This window comes from Ascaphus truei, chromosome 1, assembly GCF_040206685.1.
Source record: "Ascaphus truei isolate aAscTru1 chromosome 1, aAscTru1.hap1, whole genome shotgun sequence".
Lineage (NCBI taxonomy): Eukaryota > Metazoa > Chordata > Amphibia > Anura > Ascaphidae > Ascaphus > Ascaphus truei.
The window spans coordinates 413583653-413597162 of record NC_134483.1 but is presented as its reverse complement, the minus strand read 5'-3'; positions in this window follow the sequence as shown (position 1 = coordinate 413597162).

The following is a 13510-nucleotide window of genomic DNA, read 5'->3' as shown; positions in this document are numbered from 1 at the left end:
GGGGGGGCAAAACGGACTGGTGGGGGGGGCATAACGGACTGGGGGGGGGGCAAAACGGACTGGTGGGCGGGGGGGGGCAAAACGGACTGGTGGGCGGGGGGGGCAAAACGGACTGGTGGGCGGGGGGGGCAAAACGGACTGGTGGGCGGGGGGCAAGACGGACTGGTGGGGGGGGGCAAGACGGACTGGTGGGGGGGGGGAAAGACGGACTGGTGGGGGGGGGGCAAGACGGACTAGTGGGGGGGGGGGCAAGACGGACTGGTGGGGGGGGGCAAGACGGACTGGTGGGGGGGGGCAAGACGGACTGGTGGGGGGGGGGAAAGACGGACTGGTGGGGGGGGGGCAAGACGGACTGGTGGGGGGGGTGCAAGACGGACTGGTGGGGGGGGGGCATGACGGACTGGTGGGGGGGGGGCAAGACGGACTGGTGGGGGGGGGGCATGACGGACTGGTGGGGGGGGGGGCAAGACGGACTGGTGGGGGGGGGGCAAGACGGACTGGTGGGGGGGGGGCAAGACGGACTGGTGGGGGGGGGGGCAAGACGGACTGGTGGGGGGGGGCAAGACGGACTGGTGTGGGGGGCAAGACGGACTGGTGTGGGGTGGCAAGACGGACTGGTGTGGGGTGGCAAGACGGACTGGTGTGGGGGGGCAAGACGGACTGGTGTGGGGGGGCAAGACGGACTGGTGTGGGGGGCAAGACGGACTGGTGGGGGGGGGGCAAGACGGACTGGTGGGGGGGGGCAAGATGGACTGGTGGGGGGGGCAAGACGGACTGGTGGGGGGGGGCAAGACGGACTGGTGGGGGGGGGGCAAGACGGACTGGTGGGGGGGGGCAAAACGGACTGGGGGGGGCAAAACGGACTGGGGGGGAGGGGCAAAACGGACTGGGGGGGGCAAAACGGACTGGTGGGCGGGGGGGCAAAACGGACTGGTGGGCGGGGGGGGCAAAACGGACTGGTGGGCGGGGGGCAAAACGGACTGGTGGGCGGGGGGGGCAAAACGGACTGGGGGGGGGGCAAAACAGACTGGGGGGGGCAAAACGGACTGGTGGGCGGGGTGGCAAAACGGACTGGTGGGCGGGGGGGGCAAAACGGACTGGTGGGCGGGGGGGGCAAAACGGACTGGTGGGCGGGGGGGGCAAAACGGACTGGTGGGCGGGGGGGGCAAAACGGACTGGTGGGCGGGGGGGGCAAAACGGACTGGTGGGCGGGGGGGGCAAAACGGACTGGTGGGCGGGGGGGGCAAAACGGACTGGTGGGCGGGGGGGGCAAAACGGACTGGTGGGCGGGGGGGGCAAAACGGACTGGTGGGCGGGGGGGGGGGCAAAACGGACTGGTGGGCGGGGGGGGCAAAACGGACTGGTGGGCGGGGGGGGCAAAACGGACTGGTGGGGGGGGGGCAAAACAGACTGGTGGGGGGGGGGCAAAACAGACTGGTGGGGGGGGGCAAAACGGACTGGGGGGGGGCAAAACGGACTGGGGGGGGGGCAAAACGGACTGGGGGGGGGCAAAACGGACTGGTGGGGGGGGGCAAAACTGACTGGTGGGGGGGGCAAAAACGGACTGGTGGGGGGGGCAAAACGGACTGGGGGGGGCAAAACGGACTGGGGGGGGCAAAACGGACTGGGGGGGGGCAAAACGGACTGGGGGGGGCAAAACGGACTGGGGGGGGCAAAACGGACTGGGGAGGGGGCAAAACGGACGGGGAGGGCAAAACGGACGGGGGGGGGGCAAAACGGACGGGGGGGGCAAAACGGACTGGGGGGGGGCAAAACGGACTGGGGGGGGGGCAAAACGGACTGGGGGGGGGCAAAACGGACTGGGGGGGGGCAAAACGGACTGGGGGGGGGCAAAACGGACTGGGGGGGCAAAACGGACTGGGGGGGGGGCAAAACGGACTGGGGGGGACAAAACGGACTGGGGGGGGCAAAACGGACTGAGGGGGGGGCGCAAAACGGACTGAGGGGGGGGGCAAAACGGGCTGAGGGGGGGGGGCAAAATGGACTGAGGGGGGGGGCAAAACGGACTGAGGGGGGGGGGCAAAACGGACTGAGGGGGGGGCAACACAGACTGGGGGGGGGGCAAAACGGACTATGGGGGGGGGCAAAACAGACTGGTGGGGGGGGGCAAAACGGACTGGTGGGGGGGGGCAAAACGGACTGGTGGGGGGGGGGCAAAACGGACTGGTGGGGGGGGGGGCAAAACGGACTGGTGGGGGGGGGGGCAAAACGGACTGGTGGGGGGGGGGCCAAAACGGACTGGTGGGGGGGGGGGGCAAAACGGACTGGTGGGGGGGGGCAAAACGGACTGGTGGGGGGGGGGGCAAAACGGACTGGTGGGGGGGGGGCAAAACGGACTGGTGGGGGGGGGGGGCAAAACGGACTGGTGGGGGGGGGGGCAAAACGGACTGGTGGGGGGAGGCAAAACGGACTGGTGGGGGGGGGGGCAAAACGGACTGGTGGGGGGGGGGCAAAACGGACTGGTGGGGGGGGGGGCAAAACGGACTGGGAGGGGGGGCAAAACGGACTGGGAGGGGGGGCAAAACGGACTGGGAGGGGGGGCAAAACGGACTGGGAGGGGGGGCAAAACGGACTGGGAGGGGGGGCAAAATGGACTGGGAGGGGGGGCAAAACGGACTGGGAGGGGGCAAAACGGACTGGGGGGGGGCAAACCGGACGGGGGTGGGGGCAAAATGGACTGGGGGGGGGGCAAAATGGACTGGGGGGGCAAAACGGACGGGGGGGGGGGGGCAAAACGGACTGGGGGGGGGGCAAAACGGACTGGGGGGGCAAAATGGACTGGGGGGGCAAAACGGACTGGGGGGGCAAAACGGACCTGGGGGGGGGGCAAAACGGACTGGGGGGGGGGCAAAACGGACTGGGGGGGGCAAAACGGACTGGGGGGGGCAAAACGGACTGGGGGAGGGGGGCAAAATGGACTGGGGGAGGGGCAAAATGGACTGGGGGGGGGGCAAAACGGACTGGGGGGGGCAAAACGGACTGGTGGGGGGGCACAACGGACTGGTGGGTGGGGGCAAAACGGACTGGTGGGGGGGCAAAACGGACTGGTGGGTGGGGGGGGCAAGACGGACTGGTGGGGGGGGGGCAAAACGGACTGGTGGGGGGGGGGGCAAAACGGACTGGTGGGGGGTGTCAAAACGGACTGGTGGTGTGGGGGGGCAAAACGGACTGGTGGTGTGGGGGGGCAAAACGGACTGGTGGTGTGGGGGGGCAAAACGGACTGGTGGTGTGGGGGGGGCAAAACGGACTGGTGGGGGGGGCAAAACGGACTGGTGGGGGGGGGGCAAAACTGACTGGTGGGGGGTGGGCAAAATGGACTGGTGGGGGGGGGCAAAACGGACTGGTGGGGGGGGCAAAACGGACTGGTGGGGGGGGCAAAACGGACTGGTGGGGTGTGGGGGGGCAAACAAAGTGGTGTGGTGTGGGGGGGGGCAAACAAAGTGGTGTGGGGGGGGGGGGAAACAAAGTGGTGTGGTGTGGGGGGGGCAAACAAAGTGGTGTGGTGTGGGGGGGCAAACAAAGTGATGTGGTGTGGGGGGGGGCAACAGTGGTGTGGTGTGGGGGGGGTGGGGGGGCAAACAAAGTGGTGTGGTGTGGGGGGGGGCAAACAAAGTGGTGTGGTGTGGGGGGGCCAACAAAGTGGTGTGGTGTGGGGGGGCCAACAAAGTGGTGTGGTGTGGGGGGTGTGGGGGTTCAAACAAAGTGGTGTGGTGTGGGGGGGGCAAACAAAGTGGTGTGGTGTGGGGGGGGCAAACAAAGTGGTGTGGTGTGTGGGGGGCAAACAAAGTGGTGTGGTGTGGGGGGGCAAACAAAGTGGTGTGGGGGGCAAACAAAGTGGTGTGGGGCGGGCAAACAAAGTGGTGTGGGGTGGGGGGGCCAACAGTGGTGTGGTGTGGGGGGCGTGGGGGGGAAAACAAAGTGGTGTGGTGTGGGGGGGGCAAACAAAGTGGTGTGGTGTGGGGGGGCCAACAGTGGTGTGGTGTGGGGGGTGTGGGGGGCAAACAATGTGGTGTGGTGTGGTGTGGGGGGGCAAACAAAGTGGTGTGGTGTGGTGTGGGGGGGCCAACAAAGTGGTGTGGTGTGGGGGGTGTGGGGGGGGGCAAACAAAGTGGTGTGGTGTGGGGGGGGGGCAAACAAAGTGGTGTGGTGTGGGGGGGGGCAAACAAAGTGGTGTGGTGTGGGGGGGCAAACAAAGTGGTGTGGTGTGGGGGGGGTGGGGTGGCAAACAAAGTGGTGTGGTGTGGGGGGGGCAAACAAAGTGGTGTGGTGTGGGGGGGCAAACAAAGTGGTGTGGTGTGGGGGGGCAAACAAAGTGGTGTGGTGGGGGGGGGCAAACAAAGTGGTGTGGTGTGGGGGGGCAAACAAAGTGGTGTGTTGTGGGGGGGCAAACAAAGTGGTGTGGGGGGCAAACATAGTGGTGTGGGGGGCAAACAAAGTGGTGTGGGGGGGCAAACAAAGTGGTGTGGTGTGGGGGGGCAAACAAAGTGGTGTGGGGGGGAGGGGGAGAGGGGGGAGGGTAATAAAGGGGGGGAAGGGGGGGGGGAGAAAGGAGAGAGGGAGGGGGGAGAAAGGAGAGAGGGGGGAAGGGGGGAGAGAAACGAGAGGAGGAAAGGGAGAGAGAGGAGGGAGGGGAGAGAGACAGGAGGAGGGAAGGGGGAGGGAGAGGAGGGAAGGGAGGGAGAGAGGAGGGAAGGGAGGGAGAGAGGAGGGAAGGGAGGGAGAGAGGAGGGAAGGGGGCTAGAGAGGGGAAGGGGAGAGTGCGCAATGGGGGAGAGAGGAGGGAAGAGGGCTAGAGAGGGGAAGGGGAGAGAGCGCAATGGGGGGGAGAGAGCGCAATAGGGGGGGAAAGAGGGAGAGAGAGCACGTCGCTCATGCTTGGAGAGCTGGTGACATCACCACTCTCCAAGCATGAGCGAGCTCAGCGGCAGTGTGGACTCAGCCTAAGGCTTGGGACATAGTGCCTTTAACAGTGCTGAGGCTCAGGGAAAGCGGTGCTTTCCCTGGCCTTACACAGCGCGCCGTCAGGGGGCGGAACGGGAGCTGGTTCGCCCTCATTGGGCGAACCGCTCACGTGACCGGCCCTGCGCTCCGGCAAGCAGGGAAATCTCAATACACGGTGAGACACACGCTTCCGCAAGCGTGCACGAGCCCCTGCTAAAGCCGCTCTCATTACGGCTGCAGGGGCTCAGTACCGAGCAGCAGCGCGCCTCAGCACGGGTCAGCGCATAAGCGCTGACCATGCCCGAGGCCTTAGGTACTAGCTGTGAACACTGGAAAGAAGAATCCTCCTTACATGTTATGCCAAAAGAATGCAGAAGATGAAGAATGTTTTGGAAATTGATCAATGATGATTAATATAAAATGAAGAAAAAATAGTGCGACCAATATAATGTAGTGAATTATTAAATATAAGTGATATCTTTCTACTCACAAATTGCTCCTTGTAGTACAATCCCTCCGTCACTTCCGGTGACGAGTCGACTACGGGCAGAACTGGTAGGGACACGCTGATACCGTTGCCAGGACTTCTCGTCTTGTATTCTGCACAGCTTGGGCAGGATTCCTGGCAACGGTATCAGCGTGTCCCTACCAGTTCCGCCCGTAGTCGACTCGTCACCGGAAGTGACGGAGGGATTGGGAAAGGAGACACGTGCCGGAGATTGAGACGCCACAGACTAAATCCCCAGCACTTGTAAAACGCCAATTTCATGTATACAAACGTGAGTACTATCATTATCATTTGCTGTGATTTCGAATAGACCTTTGAACATACCACACTATGTGAGTCTTTCTTTCCTCATCTCTGAGGGATATAAGAAAAGTATCCAAACTAAACTACCCTGGGAAGACCCCTATTGATGTCTTGCTTCACCGCTGCTCCAGTTATAGAGAGAATATGTCTCTAACATGCTTTAACTACAAGGAGAAATTTGTGAGTGGAAAGATATCACTTATATTTAATAATTCACTACATTATATTGGTCGCACTATTTTTTCTTCATTTTATATTTTCATATATACTGAACACTCTGCGTTCCCGTCACCTGGAAGAAAGACAAGATTCATACAGACCCTGGAACGGTTTGCAGAGGGTTAATTTTTAGCTGCTTTACATTTTTTATCACATGATCACTTGCACTATTGTTGGTGTAGATTTGGTTATATATATGTGTAACGGATTTTCTGGCCTAGCCTGACCCACCCAATCTCACATTGGCCCCTGTGGTCTAACCAGTCCCCATTACAGTGTAGTATCTGGTGGTGCACCTGTTGGCAACAGGACTCCTGAGTCTCCCGCATGATGTTGTGTGGGGATTGCCAACCCAGACAGGCAGCTGAGGTAGTGTGCATGAGTCCTACCTATATCCAGTGCAGCGCCTCCACCTCATCAGGATCTCTGCGTCCGCAAGGAGATGGTTCTGATGAGGAACTCCTTCTTGGTGATGCCTTCCTCATTTGAGTAGTGCCAGACTCACACAGTGAAGTGTCTTTATTCAAGGTCATCTTTATTGGCATGGTGGTATGGGCCAGCTGCCCCTCACAGCTATCAGCTTAGCCGCTCATTCCTTTGCTGCCCTCCATCTGGAAAGTTCCTCCTTCTCCTAATGGAGTTGCTTTCCACCTCTCCCCTTAGGGAGATTCAACAGCTTCTCTGTCTGCTTCTAGCTGCACAGACTCACAGCTAGCATGAGACTACTGCAACACTGTTGCAGACCTTCACATGCCTCTTACTGAACAGAGGCAGCACAACAGGAACTGCACTAACTTTAGGCAGTGCTGTGTCTTATATCACCTCAGGAACAGGCACATCTCTGATGTCACTAAGGGTGGACACCAAGCATGTTGTCACTTCCTTTGGGACATATGACACCTCACCAGGGTTTGAGGGCAAACCTCCATGATGACTACTGGCAATCCTGCATACTTACCAGGTTTACTGCCAGCATGGGAAAGAGATATGTACACCAATTTTACACATGGCTACATTCTCCCCCTGGTGGAACCCAACTTTCCGGCTGGGATCTAAATTTGCGGAACCTTCCTTCAGGTAGCACTGCAAAACACAATACACATTACAGTACATATCTTCATCATAACATAATAACAGAGACATCCTAACGTAGATGTATAACAACCAGGATTACTCCCTGATGGACTATCCATTAGTGGTACTACCATACCCTCTTAAGGTGGCCTACGCACAGCATAGTCCACTGGGTTTAGAGCAGTAATGCTGTAACACTCTGGGTGACATACTGGACACCCACAAACAGCCCATAACTCTGGCCTGGATGATAGTGGACTGAGAGGATCATGCCCATACACTTCCTTAAGGCATTTCCTAGAGATGTAAGCTATCCTTTCTGCTGTCTCAGTATACCAATTTTCATCTGATACTTCACGATCCCAATTTTCTATGGAACTATCAGTATCCCAATTCTCCTCGTCTGATCCTTCCTCCTCATCATAACTATATCCTCTATCCTCATCAGTGGAATCCATCTCAAACTCAATTTCTCCCTCCCTTGGATGGTGAAAATAAAGTAATAGCTTTTGGCGATCCCTGGCAACCCTTGCCGACACTGGAGGTAGATAGGGGGTTCCCCGGGCAATAGGCACAATATGAGCGACATTACCTAAATCCCCAGACGAAACTCCTGATGTCGCAGTTGACCTAGAATTGGACCAAGGCTCTTAGGCCTATATTTTATATTAGCATTGCAATCAGTATTACTCGTACAAGATGACTCTTTTCTCCTATGCATTTCCCTCCCCGCTCCCTCATCGGATGTAAAGCAATCACCCCTGTCCAGATTCTCCCCAGTCCATTCTTCAAAAGTGGCTCGGGACTCCCCAGACAACCCTTGGCTAGACTGGGACCCAGATGAAAAAGTGACAGGGTCAAGGGTTTTAACTATGGCCGGGGGTTGGGCATAGGGAAACACTGCCGGCATACGCGGGGCTATGACCCGCAACATCTCGCTACCTTGCCTGGTACCATCGGACTGGCCTTCCGGTTCACCCGTGTCCTTGTTCCATCCGGTTCCGCTGTGCCCACCGGAAATTATGTCATGGATCTCGCGGGATTCGCCGCCATCTTGCGATGGGTTCCCAACCGGAACCTCTTCCTCCAGAACGACATCCGCCGCCGGAAGTGATGGTTCTGCTCTCCGCTCCGCTCGGGTCTGGGCTAGGCCTTCCTCCGCCGTTGCCACCACCGGCACCTGTGGAGGGTAAGGATGTGTCTCACCGCTCCGTCAGCTCGGGGTGGTTCTTCCTCCGCCATCGACTCCGCCAGTCACCACGGCCATGGGACTCCGCCTCTCAGGTTGTTTCTGCACCGGCGACACGAGACTCCGCTCCACCGCGACACAGGTAAGTGCCGGTCCTTTTCCAGCACCGCTGTAGTGGTCCGCCGGTAGGATAGGGTCGCTTGTTCCTCTTTCGAGGAGCCGAACTCCGACTCGGGGAGTGGCACTCCCGCAGGGGACCGACGGTGAGGTTCCGGGTTCTCACCACGTTTGTAGGCCCCTTTCTCTTCAGGCTCCGTTCTGATTATTAGGAGTGATCCCCATACTCCGGCATCAACAGGTTCTCCGGACCACGCACGGGGCTTCAGCCGTCAGCATGGCTGTGTCCGCTCCCGCCTCCTCGGTCTGCCCTGGTACGAAGGGCTGCATGGCCCCTAGGTAGTGGATGCCACATTGGGGACACCTTGCCGTGGTGCTAGCTTTTCCACCTCTCTGCTCAGAGCTGCACAGGCACCGCAATGTCTCTTTGTCCCCAGCCGTGACTACCAGGAAGCCTCCTGGCAATGAATAGGGATATACCCCAATGTCCATCTCGCTCTTTGTAGTGCTGGTTACGGGAGACACTTTGCGCAGTGATCTCTCCTGTTCACCAGCTCCTCGCAACTGAGGGAAAGGAAGCTCACATCCAGCTCCTCCCTCAGACAACTCGGGTCTCGCTTGGCAGAGGTAGAGACCCCTCCCCCTGGTGAATATTTGGGGAGGGTCCCACAAGTTAATTGGATGCCCTGGCACAGGGGCTGAACTTTTCACAGTCCTGGGGGGCGCGGCCTCCGATTTCGTGCCACTACCCCCTGAGCGTAACTCCTTATTTGGCGCCAATCCCGGCCAATTTCCTGCAGCCATCTTGCTTGCAAAATCCTTGTCCTCTTTTCCGCGGGCAGCACTGATTACAGGAACTACTTTCTGTAATGATACGGCCGGTTCACCAGCTCCTTGCTCCGCTGGAGTCATGCCCACGGGGCATAATTGGAAACCACTCCCCCCTGGTTGAGATTAGGGGGAGGTCCCATAGATTTATCGGGTGACCCAGCACTGGGGCTGAGCTGGTCATAGTCCAAGTTCATCAGAACTATATCCTCTATCCTCATCAGTGGAATCCATCTCAAACTCAATTTCTCCCTCCCTTGGATGGTGAAAATAAAGTAATAGCTTTTGGCGATCCCTGGCAACCTTTGCCGACACTGGAGGTAGATAGGGGGTTCCCCGGGCAATAGGCACAATATGAGCGACATTACCTAAATCCCCAGACGAAACTCCTGATGTCGCAGTTGACCTAGAATTGGACCAAGGCTCTTAGGCCTATATTTTATATTAGCATTGCAATCAGTATTACTCGTACAAGATGACTCTTTTCTCCTATGCATTTCCCTCCCCGCTCCCTCATCGGATGTAAAGCAATCACCCCTGTCCAGATTCTCCCCAGTCCATTCTTCAAAAGTGGCTCGGGACTCCCCAGACAACCCTTGGCTAGACTGGGACCCAGATGAAAAAGTGACAGGGTCAAGGGTTTTAACTATGAGATTAGGGGGAGGTCCCATAGATTTATCGGGTGACCCAGCACTGGGGCTGAGCTGGTCATAGTCCAAGAAAGCGCGGCCGCAGCTTTCGCGCCATACCCCCCATCAGGGCGGGGTTTTCCTGTTGGCGCCACTCCTGGCCAACTCTCTGCAAGTCCCGCATTTGCAGAATTTTCTGCAACTGGCCCACGCGGTCTCCCAGGGAAGCTGGAGCCGCCATTTTGATTTGCATCGCCAATCTCTTTAGCAACTGAGGTAGCTTTTTGTGTGTTGTACGCTGACTGGCAAGCAAATTCACCATTCTCCCCACACATTACGACAATGTCCTCCTCGCTATCATCCGGAGTAATACTCCGCGGCCCTAGGCAGGACCAGAACGGCGCGGCCACAGCTTTCGCGCCACTCCACAACAGGCTTGCCAAAGTCACATCAGTAGCTTGCTCTTCAGCGGAACGCACACTACATGCGCTCCCTCCATCTGCCTCCGTCCACCATTTTGGACTTTCCGTACCGCGTGGATTCTCCACTTTTGCGGTCGCCATTTCGTTGCTGTACTTTCGATTATTGTACATGGAGCTCCTCTCTGCGGGACAGCTACCACACCGGTACAATAAAGATTGCCTTGATGCACCACCTTGTGTACCTAATGTAGGCTTGACTCGTGTTTGCACTACCTCAGGCTAGGCTCACTCTCTCTGTCTGCTGTATCTCCTTCCTCCCAGTCTGTGCTCCCTTCGGTAAGTGGTCTGGAATGGGCTAGAGTACTCTGGCTCTTCCATGCAGTACTTGGGCGTCTACCTACTGTTGGCTAGCCTAGCGCAGACCCTCTCCAGAATTCCTGACCACGTTAACAGGCTATCCCTTTAGGCATCCTACCAACTAGCACTGCCTCAAGGTGACTAGGACAGCTATAGCCCGGCTCCAAACCCCCAACTCCTTTCAGGCCCCTAGGTCGTCCCTGCGAACTGACAAACGCCATCAGCCCCGACTACCCCTAGGTCCGTCCCAACACAGCACAAAGTGGCAGCAGACACTCTCCCTGTTTCCCAGTGTGCCTAGCAAAAGCCTGTCCTGTTGACAGGTATCTCAGCAGCGCCTCCAAATGTAACGGATTTTCTGGCCTAGCCTGACCCACCCAATCTCACATTGGCCCCTGTGGTCTAACCAGTCCCCATTACAGTGTAGTATCTGGTGGTGCACCTGTTGGCAACAGGACTCCTGAGTCTCCCGCATGATGTTGTGTGGGTATTGCCAACCCAGACAGGCAGCTGAGGTAGTGTGCATGAGTCCTACCTATATCCAGTGCAGCGTCTCCACCTCATCAGGATCTCTGCGTCCGCAAGGAGATGGTTCTGATGAGGAACTCCTTCTTGGTGATGCCTTCCTCTGTTGAGTAATGCCAGACTCACACAGTGAAGTGTCTTTATTCAAGGTCATCTTTATTGGCATGGTGGTATGGGCCAGCTGCCCCTCACAGCTATCAGCTTAGCCGCTCATTCCTTTGCTGCCCTCCATCTGGAAAGTTCCTCCTTCTCCTAATGGATTTGCTTTCCACCTCTCCCCTTAGGGAGATTCAACAGCTTCTCTGTCTGCTTCTAGCTGCACAGACTCACAGCTAGCATGAGACTACTGCAACACTGTTGCAGACCTTCACGCGCCTCTTACTGAACAGAGGCAGCACAACAACAGGAACTGCACTAACTTTAGGCAGGCACCTCAGGAACAGGCACATCTCTGATGTCACTAAGGGTGGATACCAAGCATGTTGTCACATCCTTTGGGACATATGACACCTCACCAGGGTTTGAGGGCAAGCCTCCATGATGACTACTGGCAATCCTGCATACTTACCAGGTTTACTGCCAGCATGAGAAAGAGATATGTACACCAATTTTACACGTGGCTACATATGTTTGGATCTATCCACGTTTGTATTCACAAACACAAAAGGAGGAATCAAGAACATGGAATTTGGAATGTCCATAATGCAAGGGGACATGAGTAAAAGGAGACGAAAGCATGGGTGCTACAGGCAGGCAACCTAGTCAGGTTACAAGCATAAATAGCAAATGGGGGATGCCGTGCACACTAAAGAATGATGCAAAGAAGTTAATGCAAAAAAGTAATTTAATGACTGAAATAGTCACAGAGATCCAGCGTTTCGGTGCTAACCACCTTCAAGGACCCCTGACGATGCAAACCTGCGAAACGCGTAGAGTCCTGATTCCAGACAGTGGTGATAGGAGCTGCCCGAGGATTGACATCATTGCGTGTGGGCGTCGATCACTGAAAGCGCATCAACTCCCTTGTAGAAGTGCCACTTCCAGCGGTGTACCAGCCTCCACTACCGGACACCACGCAACTGTACAATGCCTCTACATGGGGCTACTATGCGAGTTACCATTGCTCATTTTGGGTATTCTTAATATATTGTGACCATCTTGTCTATTTCTTCTTTTTGGGGCTTGTGAGTTCATGCAGCATTGTTTTGGGCTCTCTACATTCAAGCAAAGATTCTATTAAAATACCTACACTAACAGACTACCTGTGGGACTTAATGCCTGACTATTCCCTATCTAATGTGAGTGTAAGTTTCGCTTGAAGTTTAATTGACTGTTCCTGTGTTCATATAGAATTGCCCTATTTGTGTTTTTCTTTTAATTTTTTATGTAACCACCGGTTTTCTGCGCTCCCTGAATCTTCTACAATAACTATTACGGAGGACCACAAAGGAAGGTCCAGTGAGAGTTGAGCTGCGAAAACCAGTGTCTGTTCCGAAGGTTTTAGCTTGGTGTATTTTTACTTTGCATTATTTAACTCTATCTGTATCAATTAAGCACTATCTTTGCACTATTAAGTGTGCTTTTCCTATTTAGCTTTTACACATTTTGACGGGAGCGCTGGGTGAATATTTGTCCACATTTGCACTGAAGATTAAGCCAGGATGAGGAAAATAGGCATGTGCAGAATGATGCGAGAATGACATAGGGATGTTTTTTTACTAGTATATATACTGGCGAGTTGGGAAAGATTCTTTGTTTAGACGAGGGTTCTTATCCTCATCACACTGACGCAATATGGCACTATTTATCCTAATTGCATGCTCTGCCATTAAACTAAATCTGTTTGAGAAACGTCTTAGACTACTTCCTTCAGATAGACTAACAAGCAAAAAAAAACAAAACAATCAATACTACATCTCTCCCTCCACTACATTTCTCATTTTTGTGGTTCACTTAAAAAAAAAAATGATTTTTTTTTTAAACGAGTCAAAGGTCTGATCAATGCAACATTGCAGTCACGACAGCAGTTGCATCTTAACTCAATATAGAAGCACACAACTAGCTTGTAGTTAAACCAGTATGAATTTTGCAGACTGATGTATTTTAATGCGCTTTTCTACAACTAGGCTTTTGATTAAATCTAGAGAGCTGTGAAACAAATACATTGTAAAAGGAAAGTCAAACATGGGCAAGAATATTTAATGACAAAAGATAACAACAAAAATGCGACATCCAGCATCACAAATGAAGTTAACCAATATCTGTTATTCTCATAAGTAAGGGTCATTAGTCGATCCTTTGGCCAAAGCATTATTAGGCCTCGTCCAGGGTGGCGTTGAGCGGACGCGCTCACGCTGGACACGTTGCGACAATGCAA